Source organism: Macaca fascicularis, chromosome 9 (genome assembly GCF_037993035.2).
Source record: "Macaca fascicularis isolate 582-1 chromosome 9, T2T-MFA8v1.1".
NCBI lineage: Eukaryota > Metazoa > Chordata > Mammalia > Primates > Cercopithecidae > Macaca > Macaca fascicularis.
The window spans coordinates 74,446,787-74,459,631 of record NC_088383.1 but is presented as its reverse complement, the minus strand read 5'-3'; the positions used below and the strand labels follow the sequence as shown (position 1 = coordinate 74,459,631).

The 12,845-nt window shown below is 48.3% G+C and overlaps 1 protein-coding gene across 3 annotated transcripts in view; it reads left to right on the top strand.

The window, feature by feature from the left end:
• The first annotated feature begins 7,482 nt into the window (after positions 1-7,482).
• The window catches only part of CHST3 (carbohydrate sulfotransferase 3), a 50,978-nt gene continuing 45,615 nt past the window's right edge, over positions 7,483-12,845 (top strand). Inside the window, exon 1 of one of the 3 annotated variants that reach the window (XM_045400099.3) lies at positions 7,483-7,686. The gene's annotated coding sequence lies outside the window, so the exon portion shown is untranslated. Of the gene's footprint in view, positions 7,687-8,385; positions 8,692-9,345; positions 9,523-12,845 lie in introns of those variants that run through there. The other 2 variants (XM_005565577.5, XM_065520919.2) reach the window with 2 other exon arrangements.

The following is a 12,845-nucleotide window of genomic DNA, read 5'->3' as shown; positions in this document are numbered from 1 at the left end:
TCCCACCCTAATAATGTGCTTTCTGAACGGTCTTAGCAAATGGCACACCAGGAGATTATATCCTGCACCTGACTCAGAGGGTCCCACACCCATGATGGGACTAGCACAGCAGTCTGAGATCTAACTGCAAGGCAGCAGCAAGGCTGGGGGAGGGGCACCTGCCATTGCTGAGGCTTGAGTAGGTAAACAAAGTGGCGGGAGGTTCAAACTGGGTGGAGCCCACCACAGCTCAAGGAGGCCTGTCTGCCTTTTTAGACTCCACCTCTCGGGGCAGGGCATAGCTGAACAAAAGGCAGCAGAAACTTCTGCAGACTTAAATGTCCCTGTCTGACAGCTTTGAAGAGAGTAGTGGATCTCCCAGCACAGAGTTTGAGATCTGAGAACGGACAGACTGCCTCCTCAAGTGGGTCCCTGACCCCAGAATAGCCTAACTGGGAGGCATCTCCCAGTAGGGGCCGACTGACACCTCATATGGCCAGGTGCCCCTCTTGAGACCAAGTTTCCACAGTAACGATCAGGCAGCAACAAGGCTGTTCTGCAATATTTGCGGTTCTGCAGCCTCTGGCAATACCCAGGCAAACAGGGTCTGGAGTGGACCTCCAGCAAACTCCAACAGACCTGCAGCTGATGATCCTGACTGTTAGAAGGAAAACTAACGAACAGAAAGGGCATCCATACCAAAAGCCCATCTGTATGTCACCATGATGAAAGACCAAAGGTAGATAAAACCACAAAGATGGGGAGAAACCAGAGCAGAAAGGCTGAAAATTCTAAAAATCAGAGCGCCTCTTCTCCTCCAAAGGAACGCAGCTCCTTGCCAGCAACAGAACAAAGCTCTGACTTTGATGAGTTGAGAGAAGAAGGCTTCAGATGATCGTAATAACAAACTTCTCAGAGCTAAAGGAGAATGTTCGAACCCATTGCAAAGAAGCTAAAAACCTTGAAAAAAGATTAAACAAATGACTAATTAGAATAACTAGTGTAGAGAAGACCTTAAATAACCTGACGGAACTGAAAACCATGGCACGAGAACTACGTGATGCATGCACAAGCTTCAGTAGCCAATTCAATCAACTGGAAGAAAGGGTGTCAGTGATTGAAGATCAAATGAATGAAATGAAGTGAGAAGATAATTTTAGAGAAAAAAGTAAAAAGAAATGAACAAAGCCTACAAGAAATATGGGACTATGTGAAAAGACCAAATCTACCTCTGATTGGTGTACCTGAATGTGACGGGGAGAATAGAACCAAGTTGGAAAACACTCTTCAGGAGAACTTCCCCAACCTAGCAAGGCAGGCCAACATTCAAATTCAGGAAATACAGAGAACACCACAAAGATACTCCTCGAGAAGAGCAACCCCAAGACACATAATTGTCAGATTCACCAAAGTTGAAATGAAGGAAAAAATGTTAAGGGCAGCCAGAGAGAAAGGTCAGGTTACCCACAAAGGGAAGCCCATCAGACTAATAGTGGATCTCGGCAGAAACTCTACAAGCCAGAAGAGGGGGGGGGCCAATATTCAACATTCTTAAAGAAAAGAATTTTCAACCCAGAATTTCATACCCAGCCAAACTAAGCTTCATAAGTGAAGGAGAAATAAAATCCTTTACAGACAAGCAAATGCTGAGAGATTTTGTCACCACCAGGCCTGCCTTACAACAGCTCCTAAAGGAAGCACTAAACATGGGAAGGAACAACTGATATCAGTCACTGCAAAAACATGCCAAATTGTAAAGACCATCGATGCTAGGAAGAAACTGCATCAATTAATGAGCAAAATAACCAGCTAACATCATAATGACAGGATCAAATTCACACATAACCATATTAACCTTAAATGTAAAAGGACTAAATGCGCCAATTAAAAGACACAGATTGGCAAATTGGATAAAGAGTCAAGACCCATCAGTGTGCTGTATTCAGGAGACCCATCTTACGTGCAGAGACACAAATAGGCTCAAAATAAAGGGATGGAGGAAGATATACCAAGCAAATGGATAACAAAAAAAAGCAGGGGTTGCAATCCTAGTCTCTGATAAAACAGTCTTTAAACCAACAAAGATCAGAAAAAAAAAAATCCTTCAAAAAATCAATGAATCCAGGAGCTGGTTTTTGAAAAGATCAACAAAATTAATAGACCACTAGCAAGACTAATAAAGAAGAAAAGAGAGAAGAATCAAATAGACACAATAAAAAATGATAAAGGGGATATCACCACTGATCCCACAGAGATACAAACTACCATCAGAGAATACTATAAACACCTCTATGCAAATAAACTCGAAAATATAGAATAAATGGATAAATTCCTGGACACACACACCTTCCCAATACTAAACCAGGAAGAAGTTGAATCCCTGAATAGACCAATAACAGGCTCTGAAATTGAGGCAATAATTAAGAGCCTACCAACCAAAAAAAGTCCAGGACCAGACGGAGTCACAGTTGAATTCTACCAGAGGTACAAAAAGGAGCTGGTACCATTCCTTCTGAAACTATTCCAATCAATAGAAAAAGAGGGAATCCTCTCTCACTCATTTTATAAGGCCAGCATCATCCTGTTACCAAAGCCTGGCAGACACACAACAAAAAAAGATAATTTTAGACCAATATCCCTGATGAACATCGATGCAAAAATCCTCAATAAAATACTGGCAAACCAAATCCAGCAGCACATCAAAAAGCTTATCCACCATGATCAAGTTGGCTTCATCCCTGGGATGCAAAGCTGGTTCAACATATGCAAATCAATAAACATAATCCATCATATAAACAGAAACAAAGACAAAAACCACACGATTATCTCAATAGATGCAGAAAAGGCCTTCAAAAAATTCAACAGCCCTTCATACTAAAAACTCGCAATAAATTAGGTATTGATGGGACGTATCTCAAAATAATAAGAGCTATTTATGACAAACCCACAGCCAATATCATACTGAATGGGCAAAAACTGGAAGCATTCCCTTTGAAAACTGGCACAAGACAGGGATGCCATCTCTCACCACTCCTATTCAACATAGTGTTGGAAGTTCTGGCCAGGGCAATCAGGCAGGAGAAAGAAATAAAAAGTATTCAATTAGGAAAAGAGGAAGTCAAGTTGTCCCTGTTTACAGATGACATGATTGTATATTTAGAAAACCCCATCATCTCAGGCCAAAATCTCCTTAAGCTGATAAACAACTTCAGTGAAGTCTCAGGATACAAAATCAATGTGCAAAAATCACAAGCATTCTCATACACCAATAACAGACAAACAGAGAGCCAAATCATGAGTGAACTCCCATTCACAATTGCTTCAAAGAGAATAAAATACCTAGGAATCCAACTTACAAGGGACGTGAAGGACCTCTTCAAGCAGAATCACAAACCACTGCTCAATGACATAAAAGAGGACAAACAATGTTCTTCCAAACAAATGGAAGAACATTCCATGCTCATGGATAGGAAGAATCAATATCATGAAAATGGCCATACTGCCCAACGTAATTTATAGATGCAATGCCATCCCCATCAAGCTACCAATGACTTTCTTCACAGAATTGGAAAAAACTACTTTAAAGTTCATATGGAATCAAAAAACAGCCTGCATTGCCAAGACAATCCTAAGCGAAAAGAACAAAGCTAGAGGCATCACACTACCCAACTTCAAACTATACTACAAGGCTACAGTAACCAAAACAGCATGGTACTGGTACCAAAACAGATATATAGACCAATGGAACAGGACAGAGCCCTCAGAAATAATACCACACATCTACAACCATCTGATCTTTGACAAACCTGACAAAAACAAGAAATGGGGAAAGGATTCCCTATTTAATAAATGTTGCTGGAAAAACTGGCTAGCCATATGTAGAAAGCTGAAACTGGATCCCTTCCTTACACCTTATACAAAAATTAATTCAAGATGGATTAAAACTTCAATGTCAGACCTAATACCATAAAAACCCTAGAAGAAAACCTAGGCAATACCATTCAGGACATAGGCATGGGCAAGGACTTCATATCTAAAACACCAAAAGCAATGGCAACAAAAGCCAACATTGAGAAATGGGATCTAATTAAACCAAAGAACTTCTGCACAGCAAAGAAACTACCATCAGAGTGAACAGGCAACCTACAGAATGGGAGAAAATTTTTGCTATCTACCCATCTGACAAAGGGTGAATATCCAGAATCTACAAAGAACTAAAATTTACAAGAAAAAAATCAAACAACCCCATCAAAAAGTGGGCAAAGGATATCAACAGACATTTCTCAAAAGAAGACATTTATGCAGCCAACAGACACATGAAAAAAAAAAAAAAAAACTCATCATCACTGGCCATCAGAGAAATGCAAATCAAAACCACAATGAGATACCATCTCACACCAGTTAGAATGGCGATCACTAAAAAGTCAGGAAACAACATGTGCTGGAGAGGATGTGGAGAAATAGGAACACTTGTACACTGCTGGTGGGACTGTAATCTAGTTCAACCATTGTGGAAGACAGTGTGGCGATTCCTCAAGGATCTAAAACTAGAAATACCATTTGACCCAGCCATCCCATTACTGGGGATATACCCAAAGGATTATAAATCATGCTGCTATAAAGACATATGCACATGTATGTTTATTGTGGCACTATTCACAATAACAAAGACTTGGAACCAACTCAAATGTCCATCAATGATAGGCTGGATTAAGAAAATGTGGCACATATACACCATGGAATACTATGCAGCCATAAAAAAGGATGAGTTCATGTCCTTTGTAGGGACATGGATGAAGCTAGAAACCATTATTCTGAGAAAACTATCACAAGGACAGAAAACCAGACACCACATGTTCTCACTCATAGGTGGGAATTGAACAATGAGAACACTTGGACACAGGAAGGGGAACATCACACACCAGGGCCTGTCATGGGGTGGGGGAGACGGGAGGGATAGCATTAGGAGAAATACATAATGTAAATGACGAGTTAATGGGTGCAGCACACCAACATGGCACATGTATACATATGTAACAAACATGCACATTGTGCCCATATACCCTAGAACTTAAAGTATATATACATAAAAAAAGAACAATAGTTCCTTCTTGGGAGGCAGGGTCAATGCAGGTATATTTTTGGAGAGCCTCTGAAAGGCGGGAAAGGAACTGGACAGGATTTTCATCTGCCTTTTGGGAAATTTCTTTAAGTTTTTCAAAATTTACAGCCTTATGGGCAGCTTTGTTTTTGTTTTGTTTTGTTTTTTGTTTTTGTTTTTGTTTTTGTTGTTTTTTAACATGGAGTCTCGCTCTGTCACCCAGGCTGGAGTGCAGTGGCACGATCTCAGCTCACTGCAACCTTTGCCTCTCGGGTTCACACCATTCTCCTGCCTCAGCCTCCTGAGTAGCTGGGACTACAGGTGCCCGCCGCCACGCCCAGCTAATTTTTGTATTTTTAGTAGAGGCAGGGTTTCACCATGTTAGCCGGGATGGTCTGGATCTCTTGACTTCGTGATCTGCCCACCTCAGCCTCCCAAAGTGCTGGGATTACAGGTGTGAGCCACTGCACGTGGCCTTTACCTTGCAGCTTTGTTAAGGCCTGCAATGAGGCAAGTAATCATATGGTTACAGACGCCCAGCCTGGGTCTGTAGGTTGGTACTCCCAGGAAGGCTCTTCCCAGGGAACAGCAGCAGCTCCTACGGGCTTAGTAGGATCTTGCCCATGAAGATTGTCAGCATGTGCCTGTGCTGTGAGCCACACTCTTTCCTTCTTTTCTGGAAGGAGATATAGAAGAGAGGATAATGTAGAGATCATGCCAAGTGAGTTCATAAGATTGGGTAAGATGTTTAAATTATTTGATGTAAGTATCGGAATCAGAGGAGAAGGATCTGAGACATTTTTCAATCTGTTGAGAGATTGGAAAGGGAGAAAGGGACATGGACACGGATGGTCCCCTTGGCTCCTGCTACTTCTGGAGAGGAAGCAAGGGAGCTGGTTGCTGAGCATGCTGGGCCCAAGAGCAGGTGAGGGGCGGAGATGGAGAGGACTCAGAGTCAGAAGCGGAGTGGTTGGAGAGAGGGGGACAGAGGGTTAGAGCCAGAGCGGGGACATACAGTGAAGGATCGTGATGCTCTGGTGGAGGATCATGATGCTGTCAGGGAGGGGGAAAATTGGTGGGGTCAAAGAAAGAGGAGTTGTCGGCTGGGGCTGTTACAGGTGTGGTGGGAGACCAGTCGGGAGAGGAGGATTTGGAAAGTAGAGCAGGACTGTCAGAGGGAAGGGCGGTTACGAAGAGTGAAGAAATCCTGAACATCAGGAATCTCAGACCATTTCCCACTGCGATGGCAAAAGTTGTCTAAGTCTCTAAGTATATTGAAATCAAAAGCGCCGTTTTCAGGCCATTGGGAGCCATTGTCCAGTTGGTATTGAGGCTATGCGGTATTGCAGTGAAAGATAAGCCTCTTAGAATGGACCTCTGAATGGAGGCTGAGAGCCTTGAGATTGCGGAGGAGACACCCAAAGTGGGTGGTCTTGAGATGGGTAGACTGAGAGGCTCCCATAGTGAATGGAGAGTGGTAGGTAGAGGAAGAAGAGACTGCCAATGACAAGGATGGCAAGAGAGGGTGTCCCCTGTCCTGTGGGCCTTGTCTGGAATACAGGAGGCAGCTGCCAAGTCAGGCATCCTCCAGGCCTCCTCTATTCTGGACACCTCTTTTCTGAGGGGTGATGGAGGGTGTGGGGGAGGAGAGAGAGAGAGAGAGAGTCCTCTAAGTACACCCAGCCAGAGCCTATCCCCTTCCTGGGTTTCGGCACCAAAATGTAACGTTAGCCAAGAGAAAGAACACAAGAGAGACCCAAAGTCAGGCAAGTAAGTTTATTATCCTGCCGGGCTGCTTCACCCCAGTCAGTCAGAGGAGGCAGCCCTGGAGCTTACAAAATGAGGGGTTCATATGGGGGAGAGAGACCCTGGGGTTGTCAGTTAACTTTACCACATATCATCTGGTGACCGGCTTGCAATATAGGAATTTACAAGAGGATGTAACTTAGGTTTATCCACATTTTTTGTGACCTTCCCCATGCCGCCCATTGGGCTGTAAGCAAGTCTGGTGACCTTGCTGTAGCACCTAGATAAGGGTCCAGGAATGCAGCTGCAGAGTATTCAGGGTCAGGGTCAGCTGCATTGTGTGGGGGGGGGGGCGGGTCCTGGGGCAGCTTGTCCCTAACAGGGTCAGGATCAGTTCTATCTGGTTCTGTATTTGCTGTCCGTCTGTAAATGCTGAGAATGGCAGAGGAAGGTCAAATGTAGACGTTCAGGTTTTATCTTTTTTGGATTTTCCTACTTCTCCTGTACAGGAAATAACTTACTGTCTAAACCTCATACTATCCCATTAAATGTCAAGAGTGCTGTCTTAGAGAGGCCTGAATTAGTTCATGACGTTAAGTACTGGAAGTCCCAGGAGGAATGCCCAGCAAGTGGAATCCAAGACGTTCTCGCCTTCTAGGGGACAGGGCCATCACCAGGATTCAGACAAGGAAAGGGGAGGTTTGGTTTGTGTTCCAGTTCTGAGCCCTTTACCTCGTCCCTCCAGAAGCTGGCCTTTGCACCTCGGAGCTGGTGCTGCCCAGCCAACCACGCCATGCGCGGGAGGCCACTGGGACCCCACTTGCCTGGCAGCCCAACCGGAGACCCAGCTGCCTGGGAAGGTACGAAGATAATGACAGGCAGCCCTGGCGGGCCCGGAAGACCCTCTATCCCTCCTGTTTCCCTGTTCTTGCATTCGGGGAGCCCTGGACTGGCTGGCGGCGCAGGAAAGCGCGGAAGGGCGGGTGGGGGACCTGCTACCGCCCAGGGAGATGGTGCTGCGTTCTTTGGAAATCAGGGAGACCGTCCTCTAGCCCCCTTGCCCCAGGCGGCAGCGGGAAGATCCTCTCCAGGCAGAGATGACGGGGAACCCCTGCAGCCGGAGGGTCTCCCTGGCAAAGGTCGGGGGAGAGGGGAGGCGGTAACGGCCCGGGGGCTCCGGCACTGAGACGCCAAGGAGGTTCTCCAAGCAGCCTCCACCCACCAGCCTCGCCAGGAGAGCGTGGATACTTGAGCGGCCCCAAGCGAGTCCTCGGGGACTGGAGGGCCTAGGGGCAGCGCCCGGAACAAAGGCCCGCAGAGGGGTCCTGGAAAGAGCGGCTCCCCGGGGGCGGCTCCCCTCTCTCCCCTCCTCTCCCGCCAGCTCCTCCTCCTCCTCCCCTTCCTCCCGCAGAGGCCCGGCCAGCGCGCGGCCCGAGCAGCGCCAACTTCGCCAACGGTTCCCAAGTTGCCGGGAGCGCAGGGGTGGGAGCTGGGTGGGGTGAGGAAGAAGAGGAGGAGGGCTCCCGGACGCCTTGGACGCGGTTCAGGAATCCGCTGCCACTCGCCGGCTAGGGCCGGAGCGGGGAGGGCGCCAGGCAGGACTTCTCGCGGGCTCGCTGCGCAGGACGGCGCCCTCCTGGCGCCGCTTCCCTTCCAGCGTGCGGACCGGCCCGGCCGCGCCTGCATCCCTCCCGCCTGCCCCGGAGAGGGCGTACAGCCCGGGCCGCGCGGGCGCCGGGGCCACGGAACCGCTTCTGTCGGGATCTTCCAAGAGGAAGGCAAAGTTGCGAGCGGATGCTGCCCGCGCCGGACCCCAGCCGTGGAGGGTCGGGGCCGCCCGCGCCGGTGGAGCCTCGGCAGCTGGGGTAAGTGCGGCGCGGGCGTCCTGGAACCGCCGCCCGGCCGGGGGGAGGCCGCCCAGCCGGGAGCCCCCCGCCTTCCGCGTCCAGGCGCGCGCGCCAAACTTTGGAGGGAGAAGGGGACGAAGCGGAGGGTGGGAGGTGGAGTTCCCGGCTCGGGGAAAAGCCCAGGCAGGCACCCACAACCCGCTGCACCCTGATCACACCTGCCAGGTACCCACAGCTCATCGCCACTCATACCCCGCACACCGCGCAGGCCGATCTGCGCACACCCACACCGGCCAGGCACGTGCCACCCACCGAAATGCACATTCCTGGGAGCGCGGGGGATTTGGCCTCTACACCAGGCACGTCCTCACACCCCTCCCTCACATCCACGGCCTTTGTCTGCTACCCCCGCAGCCCCCAAGGAGAGGGAGCCCCCAAAGCGCAGCGGGCAGGAGGGAGGCTGCCTGGGTTTTGAAAAGTCGTGGCCAGAACCCCGAGACCAAGGGCGGGGGAGCAGACGTTGCAGTGGGTTCTCGGGGTTCTGCAGGAGCCGATTTGGTGTGGAAACTCGGTGTCTGGGTGATGTGTCTGGGTGTGCGAAGCCCTTCCGGAGGCGAGGCCCAGAGAGAGGAGGGAGTGATTCATAAACTCAGAGCCGGCGTGCCAGGGTCTGTGAGCAGAGTGGAAGAGGCTGGCAGGCCGCTGCTGCGCTAGACAGAAGGGTAGTGGCCGTGACAGTCTTCCAGGGAAGCAGGGACCCTTCCCCCCAGCGGATGTGCTTCCTCCAGGGACTTCCAAGGGAACTGGATGAGCAGATTCCAGTCCTGGGTGTGGACGGAGTAAGGGGAGGTAAGGGAATTTAAGCCTAAAAGGTTAGGGAGACCAAGGCAGGCCTGAAGCCTTAATGATTTTCCTCGCACCTGAAATTGTGTTTGGTTTCTGATGCGTGGTGTTCCTGGGCCCCAGGATGTCCCTGGGATTGTCCTGGGCCTAGCATAGTGCCTGGCACAGTGGGCACTCAGTCAGTACTTGCTTGATGAATAATGACCCCGGTAATTATCACTCATTATGGACTCACTGTGAGGCAAGCCCAGTGGGCCTCTGCTGGTTTGAAATTGGTCTTCCAGCAGAGAAGGGGACCTGAGTAGCTCCTGGGAGCCCTGCCTGATCTGTTTGGGCCAGTGGCCCAGGTACTGTGTGTTCCACTGTGTCCCGTGGGCTGGCCTTGGGAGACTTGAGCTCATCATTGGCCTCTGCCCCTCTGAGGGCAGCAGGAAAACTTCATTTCTGTATCTGGCTAAGATGGGGTTGATGTGGGTTTTGGTAGATGGCAGGCTGTTTGGCAGATTCTGTGGGTTCTCAACTGAAGAGTAACTTTAGATCTGCAGCAGAGAGAGGAGTTGATTCCATCAACCCCCCCCCCGCCCCCACCCCCGTCTCCTGACTGCAGGAGAGAGGGGTGGGTACCTGGAGAAAGAGACGGGCCAGGCTGCTGGGCATGTGCTGGGGGCAGGCAGAACATGGGAACATGTAGAATTCAGGGGCAGCTGTTTTTCTGCCTGGCTTCTGATGGCCTGGCTGGAGATGGGTCTCATGAAGGGTCTAGGAGCTGTGTTCTGCAGCAGTGGCTTGGCTCTGTAGTGGCAGCAGTTAGAGGGGTGGTCACAGTCCCTTTACTGAGTATTGCTGTGGAGTTTCCCAGAGGAGCAGAGACATTCGTGTTCCTGGAACTGGATTGCCAGTAGTCTTGGGATTGAGAGTGCACAAAGATGTGGGGGCGGCCTGGGCATGTCATCCAAAAGAAATGTGTCATTCCCCACCCCTGCCCCCTTGTGAAGAGCTCTGACTAGGTTCAGTGTGCATTTCAAACTTCTAAATGCTGAAATCAGCAAGGCATGTGGGCGGCACCAAGGACTGTGGCCTCAGATGAAAGAGTAGGTAATCTGGGCTTGGCCATCCCCAATTTCAGGTGGAACCCTGCAGCCAGTTCCTTCCCTGTATCACCTTTCCACCTTCATTATGCCCTCTGTGAATCGAGAGTTCTGTATACGTTTTCTAATTATATCATTACATCATTATGAGGTTAGCATTTCATCTCCATTTTGCAGATTAGGAAACTGAGGATCAGAAAAGTTAAATAACTTTTTCAATGTCACACAGGCAGTGAGAGACAAAGCCAGTATTGGTGTATTTGGTTTTTTGTAACTTTGTGTTAGGTTCAGAGGTACATATACAGGTTTGTTACATAGCTAAATTGCATGTCTGGGGGTTTGGTGTACAGATTATTTCATCAGCCAGGTAGTAAAGCATAGTATCCAACAGGGAGTTGTTGGGTTTGTTTTGTTTTGTTTTGTTTGTTTGTGTTTGTTTTGAGACAGGGTCTCTATTGCTCAGGCCGGAGTGCAGTGACATGATCACTGCCACTCACCATAGCCTCAACCTCCCGGGCTCAGGTGATCCTTCTGCCCCAGCCTCCCAAGTAGCTGGCACCACCATCCTGACTAATTTGTTTGTATTTTTTGTGGAGACAGGGTTTCACACAAAAAAAATGTTGCCCAGGCTGGTCTCAAATTCCGGAGCTCTAGCGATCTGCCTGTCTCAGCCTCCCAAAGTGCTGGGATTACAGGTCTGACCCACCGCACAGGCCCGAGATAGGTGGTTTTTGATCCTCACCCTCCCACTCCCTCCACCCTCAAGTAGGCCCTAGTGTCTGTTGTTCCCTTCTTTGTGTTCAGATGTATATTCAATGTTTAGCTCTCACTTATAAGTAAGAACATGTGGCATTTGATTTTCTGTTCCTGTGTTAGTTTGCTTAGGGTAATAGCCTCCAGCTCCATCCATGTTGCTGCAAAGGACATGATCTCATTCTTCTTTATGGCTGCATAGTATTTCATGGTGTATATTTATCACATTTTCTCTATCTGGTCTACCACTGATGGGCATTTAGGTTGATTTCATGTTTTTGCTATTGTGACTAGTGCTATGATAACCAAACATGTGCATGTATCTTTATGGTAGAACAATTTATATTATTTTGGGTATGTACCCAACAATGGGATTGCTTGGTGGAATGGTAATCCTACTTTGAGTTCTTTGAGAAATCTCCAAACTGCGTTCCACAATGGCTGAACTGATTAACATTCCCCCCAGCAGTGTATAAGCACTCTGTGTTTTGTTTTGTTTGTTTGTTTTTGATGGGGAGCGGGGGGATGGAGTCTTGCTCTGTGGCCAGGCTGGAATGCAGTGGTGCAATCTTGGCTCACTGCAACCTCCACCTCCCAGGTTCAAGCGATTCCCCTGCCTCAGCCTCCTGATAGCTGGGACTATAGGCGCTTACCACCACCATGCCCGGCTAATTTTTTTTTTTTTTTTTTAATTTTAGTAGAGACGAGGTTCCACCATGTTGGCCAGAATGGTCTCGATCTCCTGACCTCGTGATCTGCTCGCCTCAGCCCCGCAAAGTGCTGGGATTACAGGCATGAGCTGCCTCGCCTGGCCAGCACTCCCTTTTCTCCACAACCTGACCAGCATCTGTTAATGTTTGACTTTTTAATAATAGCTATTCTGACTGGTATGAGATGGTATCTCATTGTGGTTTGATTTGCATTTTTCTAATGATTAGTGATGTTGACCATTTTTTCATATGCTTGTTGGCCACATGTATGTCTTCTTTTGAAAAGCATCTGTTTGTGTCATTTGCCCACTTTTTAATGGGGTGGTTTTTTGCTTGTTAACTTGTTCAAGTTCCTTATAGATTCTGGATATTAGACTTTTGTCGGGTGTATAGTTTGCAAATATTTTCTCCTGTTCTGTAGGTTGTCTATTTACTCTGTTGATAGTTTCTTTTGCTGTGCAGAAGCTCTTTAGTTTAATTAAGTCCCATTTGTCAATTTTTGTTTTTGCCACAATTGCAAAGCCAGTATTTGAACCTGGATCGTCTAACTCCAGAACCCACCCTGTCTCTACCATGCTAGGCTGTCTGCAAGGTCCTTATTGGTTCTCCATGGCAACAGGGAAACAGCCTTGATGCTTCTTACTAACATGGTCCCAGGGCCTCTGCTTGCATTCTTCTTTTTCCACACACTCTGCCGAGCCTGGATTATATCTTAGGCTGTGGGAATCAAAGGCTGGGTGGTACCAGGCTGCTGGAGCCTTCTGTGTGGCTCTGGAGT